The 16,458-nt window shown below is 52.9% G+C and overlaps 2 non-coding genes across 2 annotated transcripts; one reads left to right on the top strand and one right to left on the bottom strand.

Annotated features, from left to right (window-relative positions):
* Positions 1-9,056: 9,056 nt before the first annotated feature.
* TRNAK-CUU (transfer RNA lysine (anticodon CUU)) lies at positions 9,057-9,129 on the bottom strand. The gene has a single exon. It is a non-coding gene; the product is annotated as a tRNA-Lys (tRNA).
* Positions 9,130-15,995: 6,866 nt separating this feature from the next.
* Positions 15,996-16,077, top strand: TRNAS-UGA (transfer RNA serine (anticodon UGA)). The gene has a single exon. It is a non-coding gene; the product is annotated as a tRNA-Ser (tRNA).
* The last annotated feature ends 381 nt before the right edge of the window (positions 16,078-16,458 follow it).

Raw genomic sequence — 16,458 nt, 5'->3', positions numbered from 1 at the left:
CTGACGAGAACAAAAAGGAACATGACAGACAGATGGCCAGGGCTGAGGCTGCACACAAAAGAGCTATGGAGGAGAGGGAAAAAGAAGAAAAAGCCAAAGAGGCTGCCCACAAAAGAGCTATGGAGGAGAAACAAAAAGAGATGGAGGAGAAAGAAAAAGAAAGACAGCAGGCACTGGAGTTAGCAAAGATTCAGGCAAATGCACCACCTAATCCTAACCATCCTCTACCAAAAGTCCACGGGTGGGAGCGACTATGTCCACAGTATACTGAATCCAGTGATATTGGTGAATATTTCCTCACCTTTGAGAGACTATGCACTTTGCATACCATTCCTGAAGATCAAAAGATGACCACGTTGGTAGCAAAATTGACTGGAAGAGCTCTGGACGTATTCAACAAGATGCCTATTGGGGAGGCTTCTGACTATGGTAAATTTAAGGATTTGGTTTTAAAACAATTTAAATTACACCTGACACGTACAGAGTCAAATTTAGAACCCTTCAGAGAGGGCTTGGACTAAGTAATATGGCTTATGCACACCAGATAAAGGATCTGTTAAAAAAATGGGTCGACGGCAGGGGTGTAACTACCTTTGAAGGAATGATTGATTTGATGACTCAGGAACAATTCATGAATATGACCAAGGATCATATTAAACCGTGGTTATGGGATAAGAATATGGACTCAGTTGAAAGTCTTGCTTCGTACACTGATAAATACGAGCAGTCCCAGGCCGCCAGCGAGGCAGGGAAAATCTACACAAAATGGGTGGAGGGAGCGGAGAGGAACAACCCAGGTCACAGTATGAGCGAAGATCAGAAGGCGAACCCTCAAACCACACCCTACCACCGGGGGCAGCCCAAGGCCCCACCTACAGCCCAAGGTAAAACCCAAACCCCTTATCGTCCCACCACACCAGTCTCCAGCAACCCACCTTGCCCCAGTGATACCTTAGAAGGGTGATGTTTTAAATGTAATGAACTGGGACATATAAAGGCCCACTGTCCCAAGAACCCCAACCGATTACAGTTCATTACACCACAATCACGCCCAAGATCTCCAGGCCCAGATGCCTCTCAAATACCCTCGTAGCGAAGGAAAACCTTGAGAGTGGGCGGAAAGAAGGTTATTGCGTGGAGGGACACTGGAGCACAAGTGTCAACTATTCACCAATCCCTAGTGGACCCCAAATTCATCAACCCAGATGCTCCGGTAACAATTCAGCCCTTTATGTCACACTCTGTAACCTTGCCTACAGCCAAGTTGCCTGTCCAGTACAAGGGCTGGTCAGGAATGTGGACTTTTGCAGTCTATGACAATTATCCCATCCCCATGCTACTGGGGGAAGACTTGGCCAACCATGTGAAGCTAGCCAAGAGGGTGGGAATGGTCACCCACAGCCAGGCTAAGCAAGCTTTCACACCTATCCCTGTTCCTGAGCCTTCCACCAGGGCCCCATCTGTGTTACCAGAGACCCAGACAGAGGTGGTGGAACTGGATCTTCTACTCACGAATGCTACAGCCGTAGTGAATCCAGTCCCAGAACTGGAACTGGCAAAGCAACCAGCACCAGAACCATTGCCAGCACTGAGTACAGCGCTTACAACGATTCCAACGCCAGAGGGCAACAGCAAGCCTGAACTGGCAGAAGCAGCAGATAATCCTACCCAAGAAGCTCAGCCAGAGCCTGAAATACCACATAGTGCACCAGCGGAGAGCGGTTCACAGTCAACGGAAACAACAACCCCAGCACCTGCATCGCTTCCAGAGGAACCAAGCCCAAGTCCACAGTCCAAGGAGGAACTGATGTCTCCAGCATCAAGGGAACAGTTCCAGGCTGAGCAGGAAGCAGATGACAGCCTTCAGAAAGCTTGGGTGGTGGCACGGAGTACCCCACCGCCTCTCAGCTCTTCTAACCGATCCCGGTTTGTTGTAGAATAAGGACTTTTATACAAGGAGACTCTTTCTGGCGGACACCAGGAAGGCTGGCATCCTCAAAGACAGTTGGTAGCTCCAACTAAGTACCGGGTAAAGCTCTTGAGCTTAGCCCATGATCATCCCAGTGGCCATTCTGGGGTGAACAGAGCCAAAGACTGGTTGGGGAAGTCCTTCCGCTGGGAGGGAATGGGCAAGGACTTTGCTAATTATGTCCGGTCTTGTGAGGTGTGCCAACGAGTGGGGAAAACCCCAAGACCAGCTCAAAGTCCCTCTCCGCCACTCCCCATAATTGAGGTCCCATTTCAGCGAGTAGCTGTGGATATTCTGGGTCCTTTCCCAAAGAAGACACCCAGAGGAAAGCAGTACATACTGACTTTCATGGATTTTGCTACCCGATGGCCAGAAGCAGTACCCTTAAGCAACACCAGGGCTAAAAGTGTGTGCCAGGCATTAGCAGACATTTTTGCCAGGGTAGGTTGGCCCTTCGACATCCTTACAGATTCAGGAACTAATTTCCTGGCAGGGACCATGAAAAACCTGTGGGAAGCTCATGGGGTGAATCACTTGGTTGCCACCCTTTACCACCATCAAACCAATGGCCTGGTGGAGAGGTTTAATGGAACTTTGGGGGCCATGATACGTAAATTCGTAAATGAACGTGCTCGTGTTGGGAACAAAGTACCATCTTCTCAGTGCCTGGTACAACAATTCCTCTGCTGCAATTCTGCCAGGTCTGGGCAGGTAGCACACACCTCCCAGGCTGCTGGAGAGTTCAGGCAGCTCATGGCTGCACACACCTGTATGTAAAACTGAATAGTCCATTGGGGTCACTAGAATGGCTGCAGCAGCACATGGCGTAACTTAGGGGACTCTCAGCAAAAGGGGCTAAGAGCGTTGCTGCTGTACGTGTAGGACTCGGAAAAGACTCTTCCAATACATGGGATTTGGCAAGCTCCCCCAGCGTGACCAAATCTGCATTTGGTGTTTGAAATGAATGAATCATAGCAGAGCTCCCAAGCCTGGAAGTCCAGCTCTACACCAGGCGGAAACTTTTGTCAGCCGGGTTTTGTTATTTTGTGAGTTCTTTGCCCACGTGCAGCAAGTGGATGGACAAGCAGGTCCATGGGGCTCCCAGCATCATGACTGGTGAAGTGAAGAGGATTTGTCCCAGTGGACTTTGAAGACTTCAAAAAAGCTGGGATTATCTGTTGTACTCCAAAGCCTTTCTCTGGGCAGTGCCTAGCTGGGGGGTCACATCACTGACAGAACCTGCTCTCGGGAAAGTAACAGTGACTCCAAAGCAACAGGGGCTCCTCTTGGGGTGTCATTTCTTCAAAGAGACCTCCAGCTATACTGTGGGTGCTACAGCGACACACTGCTGCAGCTGTAGCACTAGAGTGTAGACACTTCCTGCAGTGCAAGATGGGGGGTTACTGCCATGTTGGGAATCCACTTCCCCAAGTGGCGGTAGCTAGGTTGAGAGAAGAATTCTTCTGTCACCCCCAGCCATGTCCACACCAGGGGCTAGGTCGGCTTAGCTACAGCGCTCGGGGGTGGTGGTGAATTTTTCAACCCCCCCCCCCGACCCCCGCAAGAGACATAGGTAGGTCAATCTGAATTGTAAGTGTAGACCAGCCCTAAAACAGACAAATATATGCACATGGCCATGAAACGATCAGATTAGATAGATAGATAGATTAGATTCATGTTCTTTCTATCTATCTATCTGAGTGAGGTTTGGTTTGCTCACATCTAATTCTGAGTTGCTGATCTCTGGGGTGAGGAGGCACCATTTCTTTCATGCTCCAGGCAGTTTAAGATACAGCTTCAATGTCTTTCTCTCATTTGTATAACTAGGGCGGATGCCATTTTGAGGGCTGTGAAGCCTTCCCCACTTCAGCTTGGAAATGGTGAATACTTTGCCAGACACTTTAGATCTGAGGTAACTAAATATTAACACAATAACATTACATGATCAAACAGTTAATGCTTTTCCCCCAATATTTCTACCCATATAGATGCCCATAGAGCTGCTGCACTTTGTCCTGCTTTCCCTCCATCTGCATATCTCCCTCTAATGGAGTAAATTGGGTATCCAGAAAATGAACACAGTGGCCACCTGTCAAAGTTTTGGGTTACATGACTTGCCAAATGTAACACAAGAACTCTGTGGCAGAGGCAGGGAGAAAATCCAGTTTACCAGGGCAGCATTCATCTGTCTAAATCATGGGACCAGCCTTTCTCCTCCGGAAATTCTCTGCCTTATTCACTGCACACTTTCCAACTTCTGCAGCACATGAGGCTTGAGTCCTACAGACTACAGCCTCCTTCAGTCCACAGCTTGATTTGTCCCCAGAGCACTATCCATTCTGTGTACTGAATGAGGCCGGGATCCTGTGGGAAAGTGCGTGATCGTGCAACTAAAGACTATATCATAACGCATATGCTTCCTGGAAGGTGCATCCATAGATGCTCCTTACAACCTGCCTGAATAGCTACTACTCAGCCTGAGCTGAGAGCAGGTGTACAAGGCATCAGCCCCCTTTTCAATCTGTTTTATAGACTTTTAAAATAAGAAAGGTGCCTACACTGATGGACACGTTTTAGCAGTGTCAGGCCAAGGACTGAATGTCCCTTTCACCCCTGCGGGGGGCCCTCCAAGTTCAGGTCTGGTGAAGAGCCAGAGGCCCTGGGACTTGGTGCCCCAGCTGATGGCAGGACCCAGAGATCCCAGCAGAGAGGGGACACAGGGAGCTTTTGGTGATCCCGAACTCCATCTTGTTGAGACTGTTGGCTCTGTAGCTGCTTCTGCACTCGGGTGTGGTTTGCTAAATTCTGCAGAGGAATCAGTCGGCCTCTAGGTCACTTGCTGCACTGCATCCTGCTCAGAACTGCTCTTTTCAGCTCTGGTTAGAGGTTCTGTATCTCATCATTTTCATTCCATCCCAACACAGGGAAATAAACTCACCATTTGCCCTTGGGTCTTAGGCACACCCCTGTAGCTGGCTAAATGTGAAACAAGATCTGACAGAGATAACTAGAAATATTTCATGTTGCCAGGTGTTGTAAAGCATGAGAAAAATCTCTGCCACCACCTGGCATATCTCTAATTACCATTGAACTTGGCTTCTACAGGAAACAGGTATAAAAGCTGTTATTGCTCACATGTGCCATAGAACACCTGCTTTCCTCCTTTAATATACGGAGGGACCCCAAACAGTCAAGCATGGCTGACCTGACCAGTGCGAGCCAAGGGATAGCCAGGGGAATCTCACTGACCCACTTTGGAGTAGCCCCTGTATTAGGCAGTTGGTATCACAACTGGTTCAGAAATAGAACCATGCACTGATGTCCCATTCTGGTTGTCAGGGCTCCCAGGAACACATGGGAATGGGCGATGTTAATAGAACAAAAGTGAGTGAGTGCTGGTGTAAGGAAATCCGCAGGAGCCTCCAGGAGTCGCTGTCCAGATCCAGTGGGACTTTGGATCCATTAAGCCAAATTGCCTTAGAAGTCTTTGAAAATCTCAGACTAGCTCATCAACATGTTAAGCACAGCAGTCTGGTGTTTGAGTGTATTTAGCAGCCATAAGAGAAAATGCCATTTGATACCCGTTAACTCCTGTGAGCAGGCTGCAGGCAGCCCCAGGTGTGCCAGAGATACGGCGTTTGCAGGCACTTGCATGTTCAGAGACGCTCTTCCTATGCCATTGCCCGAGTGCAGTGGGTGTGCGGGTCACTTCGCAGGAGGAGTCAGTGCTCATGAGGACAGCACTAGTTTTGCCAGGGACTCTCAGGGCACGTCTTCACTACGCGCCGGATCGGCGGGTAGCAATCGATCTATTGGGGATCGACTTATCGTGTCTAGTGAAGATGCGATAAAATCGATCCCTGATCACTCTGCCGTCGACTCCGGAAATCCACCGCGGCAAGAGGCGGAAGCAGAGTCGACGGCGGAGCGGCAGCGGTCAACTCGCCGCCGTCCTCACAGCCAGGTAAGTCGACCTAAAATACGCAACTTCAGCTACGCTATTCATGTAGCTGAAGTTGCGTATCTTAGGTCGACCCCCCCCCCCGTAGTGTAGACCTAGCCTTAGTATAGAACCTTTATGTTCTTTAAAGAGGCAGGAGACGTTGATAGAACAGAGCATTGTCTGAAAGTGGAACCTACGGAAATTGTAAACATGGCACCTGTGCCTGGAGCAGTACTGCCTAGTGCACCTGCCAGAGCACGCGCCGGTGTCCCACTCCACATGCCTGAGTGCTTGGGGCTGAGTACTGAGCACACCAGCTCCTCTAACGGGTTTGATTTCAGAAGATCTCCAGGATGTCCTCTGCCAGTGACATGCTCATCACCAAGGAAAAGGACAATATTTTGCTAGAAAGTCCTGTAAAGCTTTAGAGATACAGGTTCACAGATAGTGTTAATGAACATTGGTTCTGCTGTCAACATCCACTGAATTCAAACCATGCCATGAATCATTTTGCTAGCTGGCACTGTAGGGGCTGTGAGGTTTTCCACCCAGAGAAATCGTTCCCTGGTTGGGATGGGGAACGGTAAAGTGCTGGCTGTGACTAGGTCTGCAGATGTGAACACCCTCAGCTATCTTGCATCTTCCAACATTTCCCCTTGATGCCCAGCGGGCACTAGCACTCTGCATGCCCCTTGCCAGAGGGTCCAGAGGGGGGCACTCAAATTCCCAGCTGGGGCCCTGGCTATTGTCTGTGTTCTACTGGAGATGTCTATTATATACCCTGGGTCTGGCTTCTCTATGGAGACTGACAGCTCTTTGGGGCAGGGACAGTGTGCTGCAGTGTTTGTACAGCCCCTGGCACAATGGCACTGCAGGCTTGGTTGATCTCTAGGCACCACTGTAATAACTGTGATTAAAAATATCATCTAAGTCCAGTACAGATTCTCTTGCAGAGATCCAGAGCTACAGGTCCTCCTCTCACCCTACAATTGAGTCAATCCATTGAGTAAAGCTTCTGTACTCAGTACTTTGACATATAATAATTGTAAGGGAATCACTTATTATAGAATCAGTTTTATTAGTCATTAGTAAAGACATCTTGGAAAAGATTTAAAAGCCCAGATTTGGAGCTAGTCTCCTTTCAGACATAGTGAGGCAACAAAAATGATACAAGGTTAAAAAAATCTTATCTATGAGGAATGGTTTAAAAAAAACTAGGCACATAGAGGCCTTGTCTACACTACAAAATTGTTTGGTCGATGTACAAAGTTCCACGGAGCTGCCAGTGCCAGGGAACCCGGAGATCCCGACGATAGATGGACGACAGCTTCAGGAACCAAGGCAGGAAGTGGCCCAGGGAGGTGGGTGAGTGGTATCTCGTACCTGTGTAAGTTCAGCATGTTGGGGTAGGATCTCGGCTGGCTGGGTGGCAAACGCACTCAACTTGAGAGGGCCTTGAGCTGAGATCCGGTGGAGTCAGGTGGGCCCACCTCCACTTACTCCAGCCGCTACCCCCCTTTCGAATCGGCCCCCGGATCTGTCCATTAGGCCTTGCAGCCCTGAACTAAAGGGTGGCCATATTGACTCAGGTCATTAGGCCATGCAATCCTGAACCCAAGGACAGCCATGTTGACTCTGGACTTAGTGCGCCTAAATCTTGAGTTCAAGGACAGTCCAACCTTTCCAGTGATAACTCACATGACCCATCTTGCATAAAACACATCTTAGTTATGCCATATGCATATCATAACAATATTCTCTATGAAGAATATGGGGCGTGGGGTCACAGCACCTCTGGCAGGGCAGCGGCTAGCAGGGACCAGGGGAAGCTAGAGAGAGCTCCTGGCTGGTTGCTGGGACTTGCAGGCTTGAGACCCTGAGAAGAGGGTGAAAAACATGCTGGGGCTGCGGGGAAGCGGCCCCGGGACTTGAAGCAGCACTGGGGGATGAGGTTAAGGAGAGGAAGCAGAAACTGTTATCTACAGGATCTCTGGCTGGGACCCAGAGTAGTGTGGGCCTGATTCCCAGCCACTCACCACTGGGGAAATGGCTGGATTGGGAGATACTTCCCCACCCCCACGCTCTATCCCCCTGGAAGGGAGGAGCACAGATCATGGCCGAGTCATAAAGAGGATGCTGCAGTACTTGGACTGAGGCGGGTCTGCAAGCGGTGACGACGATGGACAAGGCACCACCAGGACAGGGAACACCGGCTGAGCGAGCTAATCCCTGAGACAAACAGCAGGAGGCGCCACCCTGGTGAGTGAACCCCATTACAGCGCCTGAGTGCATGCCCTCCCCTTCCTGGGGGTCTGGCCAGTCTCTGCCAAGCGAGGCTGAGCTGCTCTGTGAGCCCATCCAGGGATCTGATACCACCCAGACATATGAGTGTCTTCAGGGCAACACAGTTGCAAAAGTGAGTAGGGGCATGCTGCAGCGCACACCACACTTGCTGGCTCAGCCTTGTGCATGCTGGGGTGGCCACCTCCCTGTTCATGTGACCTGGTCCCACCATCTTCCTGGAGCTCCAGACTGCGCTGCTGCCATCCCTGTCTGTGTTGCTGTTGTCTTCTCTAGCAGTTGACTGGAAGGTGCGCATTGGCCGCATGCCATGTAGCCATGAGGTCTGGCAGGCTGAAAGCAGGAAGAACGGTGCTTTCATAGCCCACCCTTTATTCCATAATATAATTAAGGAAAATATTTCTCAATGAACTCTCAGTAAAAGATCAGAAACAGCCAGTGTCCGCATCATGCTAAGGGCATTGGTATTTTCTTTAAATTTGCCAGACCAACCTAACTAACACCTAACACACATTTGAACCTCTTCTTTTCACACCGTTGCTCATTCTCAGGGTCTGCTTTGTCTCCAGCCACATCCATTCTCTTTCAGAATGGCCTTGCTCTTTCTGTCTGTTTCGCTCATCGACATCCCGGAGTAAACACTCCCCTTCACACTATTCTCAGACAAACACTAGTATTAAGTGTTTGCTACTGTTGAGTCTAGAAAGCATTTGTCAAGGGGAAGATGACATTTCTGGGGGATTGTTCCCAAGATCCAGTCATTACTGTTCAAACATCTCCCAGCTTACTTGGTGAAAATAAGACCAAGGTTTCTTTGCAATACACAAGAAGAAAGGAGTTTTTCACCCCAGATGGGACTTGAACCCACAATCTCTGGCTGAAGAAGCCAATGCCTTATCCATTAGGCCACTGGGGTCCTGAAATGCTGTTGCTGGAGGTATAGGAATTCCCTCTCATAATTGCACATTCCTCACATTATCTTGGAAGCCAAATAACCCCTCTATGCACCTTACAGAAATGTCTGCATCCCCTGGCAGCAAGGCAACTGGGCAGGTCGCTGACAGAGCTGAGCACCACCTTTCTGCCAGCCATCTTTAGAGAAGAACCCCATCCTAGAGTCACCCCTTTCTCTGTCAGCACCTCCACATCTGTGGCTCTGAGTGGCAGTAGGATGATTAGGGGGTGAATCCGGGGCTGGAAGGGGGTAAGATCAGCCTGTAAGGAGTAATCAGGTGGGGCAGACCCAGGGGGAGGCTGTGGGCTGCTGGTCGGTTGTTGGGATCCGAGCTCTAGATCAAAGCTGCACAGTGACCTGACACCCAGGGTTATAAGGCCGACATAGTGACCCCCTTACTGGCCTCGGTGAGCCCCAAACCTATGTTACTAAGGGCATTGAGGAGTCTCTGTCCCTTAATAACTTCTGGGAGCTCCCCAGCAGGCTGAGGGCGTCAGCCGCCTCCTGCCTCACAGGTTAGACTCTTGGCGCTGTGCCAGCCGCCCCCTCGCTTGAAGGCCCAGCGTAAGAAGAAGGAGGCCCGGTGCTGGCAGAAGAGGGTTTTGATTAACCGACCTCTGTGTTATGGGCACTGGACGTTTCCACTGTGTCACTCTGCTGTCTTTTTGTAAGCAGCACCTAGTGGCCCTGGCTCCAGGCTAGTGCCTTGCAAGCTCTGTCACTGGCAGGAAGTGGTGCAGGGTGCTGAGCAGCAGCCCTGGCAAACCAGCTACTGGTAGGTGTTTCTGTGGTATCCTGGGTCAGTGAGTTCAGGTGTTAATGGAAAGGAGGGGGATTTATACTCCCCCAGGGATGCCACTGAAGGCTCCTCGTGGGCTCCTCAAGCTCTGCTGGGAGCCGGGAAGTCCCCCTTTTGCCACCTCAAAACCGTCCCTCTTGGCCTCAGTGCTTTCAGCTGGTGGTACGAAGCGTGTGCTGGATGCGACTCAGAAACCCATCTCCCAGCACCCATGCTGGGCGCTCAGGCTTAATCCTCAAGGCCAAGTGCTAAACTTTGAGCCGGGCACATTTCTCTCTTCGCTTGGGCAGCATGGCCGCGCTTCCCTGATGAGGCATGAGGCAGCCCAAGAGCTGTGTGCAGCCTACAGGGAAGTGGGAGGGAGGCGTCTTTGAGCCAGCGTGTCTCGTCCGTTTCTCCCTTGCCACTTGGGCGGAGGCGGGAAGGGAGCAAAACGTGCCCGGCTGAAGGTTTTGTGCTCGGCCTTGAGGATTAAGCCTGAGCTGCTGGGAGATGGGTTTCCGAGTCACATCCAGCACACGCTTCGGGCATCAGCTGAAACCACTGAGGCCAAGAGGAATAGTTTCAAGACGGCAAAAGGGGACCTTTGAGGAGCAAGGAAGTAGCACATGGTTACCACCATCCCGGAGAGGGCTTCAAACCACCATCTTTTCAGTTAATAGCCGAACGTGCTGATCCATTGCGCCATAGAGATACACGTCTGTTGTTACCAAGGCTGCTGCCTAGCAGCCTGCGTATCTGGCTGCCAGCACTAGCGCTCACAAGGAGCTAGTCCAGATGCTGGAGGCTGGGTGCCGGGTGTTGTGGGTAGGAAGCCAGCAGAGTGGTGCTGCGGAACATCCCGTGTGGCCTCTGGCCTGTGTGAACCCCACCACTGCGGCAGTGACCCCTTGGCCTGCCGGGGCTCTGCTCTATGTGTAGCACCACCCATTGAAGCAGTGCCTTCCCCCCGGTGCCCAGGTGTGGCAGTGCCCTGCATGTATTCCCACCCCACCATTGCAGCAGTGACCCCTGGCAGGTAAGTGCAGGCTGGGTGACCTCTGGTGGCCACTTAGGGCAGTGGCCTGTGTGAGTCACCTCCCCGGACCACCATTGTGGCAGTGCCCCCTGGTGGCCAGGCCAGGCCGTGCCCTAAACATATTCCCCACCACCACCATTGCTGCAGTGATCTCAGGCAGTCAGTTGGGGTTGTGGCCTGTGTGTTCCCCACCCACTGGGGCAGTGACCTCTGGTGGCCAGATAAGACAGTGCACTCTGTGTGACCCCTGCTGGTCATTTAGGGAAGTGGTCTGTGTAAACCCCCACCATTGTGGCAGTGCCCCCTGGTGGCCAGGCAAGGCAGTGCACTGTGTGTACCACCCCCATCGGAGCAGTGACCACTGGAGGCCTGGCGCTAAGCTGGAGCCGGCCACCTCGGGGTTAGGCACCAGGGCTGGTAATGGGCGGGTGGGGACGGGCTGACGCTGTTCCCAGAAGTCCTGGAATGGCTGGTGTTCTGGGCAGAGGACTCCACCTTGTATTTAGCTGAGATGCTCTGAGCACCTTTCCCGGCCCTGAGGAAGAGCCTGCCAGGGTCAAAAGCTTGTCTCCCTGCCCAGGAGAAGTTGTTCCAATAACAGATGTTACCTCCCCCACCCTGTCTCCCCGGGCATTCTGGGAACCCAGTGGCCACCTTCACCTCCTGGGTTGCTCCCCAGCCCCTCCACCTGTAACCCCCCCATGCCCCTTCCCCCAAAACCCTCCCATCTTCCCCTGACCCCAACCCCCCAAGGCACCCCACCGGCAAACCCTATGGAGTCTGGGGGCGGGGGGCTCAGGGCAGGGCCACAAGCTCCCGGGGCCACAAGCTCAGTAACTGGGCAAGGCTGCCCCTGCAATGAAAAGTGGGGTGGGCGGGGACCGGGGAGTGAGGCAATGCACCATGGGAGATGTAGTGTCTCCCCTGCCTCCATCTCCCACCAGCCACTGCGAGGTCTGGCCCCGCCTTCCCATTTCTAGGGGGAGGGGGAGGCGATGCGAGGCAGAAGCAGAAGCTGTGTGATAGGGGGAGGGGCCAACCCCCCAGGGAAGCTGTTGTCTCCCCGCCCCGCGGGCCGCGCTGCACCAGCCCCAGTGCGCCGCGGCGGGAGGCTCCAGTCGCTGCAGTGCAGCCGGGACCCCCCAGCTCGGCCCCTCCTGCCCCCGCACGTCCCAGTGTGGCCCGGGGCCCCCAGTCTCCCTTCTCCAGCCCTGCCCAGACCCTGCTCTGCTCGCGCCCCAGCCCTGGCCAGGGCAACCTCTGCCCACTGTTTTCGGTGGGAACCATTAGAGAGAGTCCCGGGTGAGGTCACCTCTGAACCGGAAGTTCCCAGTTGGACTCTAAAGGTGTGTGCACCGGGCAACATAACTTCTGGTCACTGTTCCCGGTTGGACTCTAATAGAGAAGGAATTGGGGCAAGAGCACTTCCGGTCACTGTCCCTGTTTGGACTGTAAAAGGGCGTGCACCGGGGCAACAAAATATCTGCTTTGGTCCAGCAGCGCCGCTGCTCACCTGGGCCCTGCCCTGCACCCCGGGCCGAGTGGCCGGTGCTGCTGGAAGTGGGAGACACCCGCGCTGCCCCAGGCAGGTGCTGCGGTGCCGGGGGAGCGAGGCGGGAGGAGCCCGGTGACCCCGCCCCACGCCCGGCCAGGGCAGGTGTCTCCGGGCGCTGCAGCCTGCCCCGACCCCGTGGCCCCTCTGGCTGCGCTGCCTCCGCTGCCCGGGGTTGGGACAGGGCCCGGCCCGGAACACCTAGAGCCTGGGGGGGCCCTGTCCGAGGGCACCGGGGTTCGCACCCGCCCGGGCCCCGGCGTGTCCCGGCCCCGGCTCTGCCCCGAGCTCCGGGAGTCCCCGACCCCAGAGTCTGCAGCAGAAACGTGAGTCCGGAGTGACCCCGAGGGCTGCAAACTGTGTTTGCTGCAGGAGGGGGCTCTGGGCTGGAGCAGAGGATTGGGGTGCAGGAGGGGGTGAGGGGTGCAGGCTCTGGGCGGGATTTGGGTGCAGGAGGGGGCCCTGGGCTGGGGCAGAGGATTGGGGTGCAGGAGGGAGTGCGGGGTCTGGGAGGGAGCTCTGGGCTGGGGTTTGGGGTGCAGGCTCCGACTGGGAGGCACTTACCACAGGCATGCGGCCCCTGGGAGGGAGGGAGGGAGGCAGCCAGCGGCTCTCCATGCACTGACCGCACCGGCAAGCGCCACCCCTACAGCTCCCATTGGCTGGTTCCCAGCCAATGGGAGCTGCGGGGACAGATCTGGGGCGGGGCAGCGCATGGAGCTGCTCACCCCCCCTTCCTTCCTCCAGGGGCTACAGAGATGTGCCAGCAGCCAGGCGCTTCTGGGAGCGGCCTGGGGTCATGGCAGGCAGGCAGGCAGCCTCTGAGCCCCGCTCTGCAGCTGGACTTTTAGCGATTCAGAGATTGCGATCGACTGTGTTATAAGGAGTAAACTGAAATGGTCACATGATGGTGCCAGAGTCTAAGAAATGAAAAGCCCCAGGATCCCTCACTCCTCACTGACTCTGAACAAGGATTTATTTCAGATCCCTTTAGTTCTGTGGCTGGGAAAATATAAGGCCCAAGCGATTTCAATAGTTGTGACACGGGGGTTGTGGCTGCTGTAACCGTATCTCAGATTGAATAATGATTTTAGATCTGATTCCAGGCAGCTTCCCAAAAGCAAAGCCAATTGCTTCTTCCCTAAAATTGGTGATCCTGGCAGCAGGGGGTCTCCTTAATCTGCCAGGGAACCTCTCTGGGTCCCACTGTCAGTTCTCCTCTGTTTTCCAGTACTTCAGGTGCTTCCGACTCCTCGGGGAGGTTTTCCTGCAAGGTCTGTGTGTGAATCTTCGTGTGTGGGAAGCACAGAGTGTGGGGCTGTCACTGAGCTGAAGGAGGGAAATGGTTAGTGGAGAGAGACGGGGGAAGAATAAAATAGTCCCAGAAGCAGGGGTACTGGAATGGGGGAGGGGCCGGGGGCCCTGGCCCCGAACTTTTAAAGGTGGGAGGACTATGCCCTCCAACTCTCTACCGGCCATAAGGGCAAGGGACTGTGGGAGAGTGTGGAGAGGATCAAGCGGGGGGCAGGGTCCTGGGGAGATGGGGTGGTGTAGGGTTGGGATCTTGGGGGGAGGGTGGAGACTCAGGGGGAAGGGGTGGGGCAGGGGCTCCGGGGACAGCACAGGGGTGGGGCCACAGTTTGGGTGCCTGTTGCCCCCACACTTTTAGGGGGCTTCCTCAGCTCCTGCCCACAAGGATGACAAAGATTAACAGGTTATTGTTTTAACTACTCAGCCACTTTGTCTGGTGGGCTTGTTGTTACTTAGCTGTTTCTAAGGTCTCTGGTGTCTGTAACCTTCTCCTGAGTTCATTGGCTGACTGGGGATGGTGGGGAGGGATGATTTGGCTTTTGAAAAAACCTTTCTCTGTGGTATGATAAAGGAGTAAGTGACAGGTAGAAACCCCCACATCATTCCTGGTGCAGGGAGCCGGGTTTGCTGTTCAAATTCTGTATTTCACCAATGTCCAGGTCTGGGAATGTCCAACCAGGGCAATTCTAATGGGAAGATGGACACAGGGCACTTAACCTGCACAGACGTCCTATGGAGGTGGGGTGGGAATTAACAGTATTTTGGGGAACTTTTGGGAAAAGAGACTTTACTGACAAGGTTTGTCTCTGTTCCTATTTCACCTTGTGGTGTTATGTTGGAATCAGTATTTGTTTTTCTATTACATTAATTAAACTCTAAACAATATTTAATCAATCATAAACCTTAGTGTTACCTGAATTTTCCCTCAGCTAGCAAGAATGAACTGAAGTTTGCCTGTTTCTGGAAAGCAAAGAGATTAAATTTGGGGAATTCAATCCCTGTATTTGCAGGTGGCTGTTTTACACTCACATCTCTGGACAGAGAGTGAAATACTCAGGCAGTGTCTACACTACAGGATTATGTCGCCCAAACTCACACAGTTATTACATCGCTTGTGTGTGTGCACACTTAGCTCCTTGTGTCAGCAGTGCACGTCCTAAGCCAGCTGTGGCTGCCGGGAGATCCAGGGAGACAGGGGTTCTCCTGGGCTCTGGGGGGGAAGAGAAGGGCTGAGCTGGGAGAAGGGGCAGACTAGGTAGGTTAGGTCTGGTTTACAGGGGCTTGGTCAGTGGAAGGCTGTAGGTCACATACAGGAGGTGACAGTGGGCTCTGAGCCCACTGAGCAACAGCAGCAAGGGAGCAATGTGTGGGGAGGTTTGTCACATGATAAAAATGAAAATGCAAAACCTCTCCCTGTGTTGCAGCAAAAGCCTCTCATTTATCTCCTAAACTCCCCTCTGTGAAAATCCCCCCCCCCCGGCACTCAGAGATCCCCTCACTCCAAGGGAGATGTTTAACTTTTCTTACAAACATTTTTCCCGGAAAAATGATCAAGGACATTTAAAATGAAAAAAACAAACCAAAGCAAATCAAATCGAAGAAACCCCCACCAATCTCCCCACCACACAGTTTGGATCTGAATTTTTCTACTGAAATTTGGAGGCAATAAAACTCAGCCCTCCATTGTGCCAAAAACAAACCTTGACCTCCGATATGGTACCTAAGATGTCTGCTAGTGAACCACCAATGTGCTAGTCCCTGTTGTGAGACTTTTCCAACTCCTTGATGCTGCTGCTATTCCAGGGGAGCAATTACTGAGTTGAAGAAACATTTTTCTTTGCCTGGTTCTGTGTGTCACTGGTTTCTCCAGCAAAGGCCAATCCCTGGTCCTGTGGTCCTGACTCCCCCCATTCACATCAAGCTTCAACTTAAACATTCTTTCCCATTCCCGCTGTGTGGAAGGGGAGACTTTTCAAAGCGCTCTCTGTGCTACTGCACATGGCTAAGCAAAGAGAACAAACCCCAAATCCCCCCTGTGCTTTGAGAGCCAGGTTTGCTGTGTGAATTCTGTATTTCAGATGACTGCAAGCCTGGGCATTGTGATTATTTACCAGTTTCTGTAGCATGGGGGCTGTGCTAGTTTTACAGCTGTGATGGCCGAGTGGTTAAGGCGTTGGAGTTGAAATCCAATAGGGTTCCCCTGCGCAGGTTCAAATCCTGCTCACAGTGGGGCCTGTGTTTTAGCCAGTCTCTAACCCAGGCAATACCTCTCTACAACCCCCTGAGACACTCTCAATTCACTCCCCATCTCCAGTAAATCCCCTTCTGCTCCTTTCATAGAGATGCCTGGGATGCCCAATCCCCTGCCCCAGCAACCCAGACTCACCTACTCCCTCCACCCAAACTCCCTCCCAGAGACTTAAGCAGGTGGAGGTAGAGTTTAGGCAGGTGGGGGCGGAGTTTGGGGGGGTGGAGTTTAGGGATGGTGGGCTTTCGGCCTCACCAAAATTTCTACAAACCTGTCACCTCTAAAAGGCAGTAGCACAAGCTGCAAGCGCTGCCCCCTGGGGCTCTAGGGAGGAGCAGGGATGTGCCAGGTGGCACTGCTGT

This window comes from Emys orbicularis, chromosome 25 (assembly GCF_028017835.1).
Source record: "Emys orbicularis isolate rEmyOrb1 chromosome 25, rEmyOrb1.hap1, whole genome shotgun sequence".
NCBI lineage: Eukaryota > Metazoa > Chordata > Testudines > Emydidae > Emys > Emys orbicularis.
The sequence above is the reverse complement of the archived record's forward strand: the minus strand, read 5'-3'. Positions and strand labels throughout refer to the sequence as shown.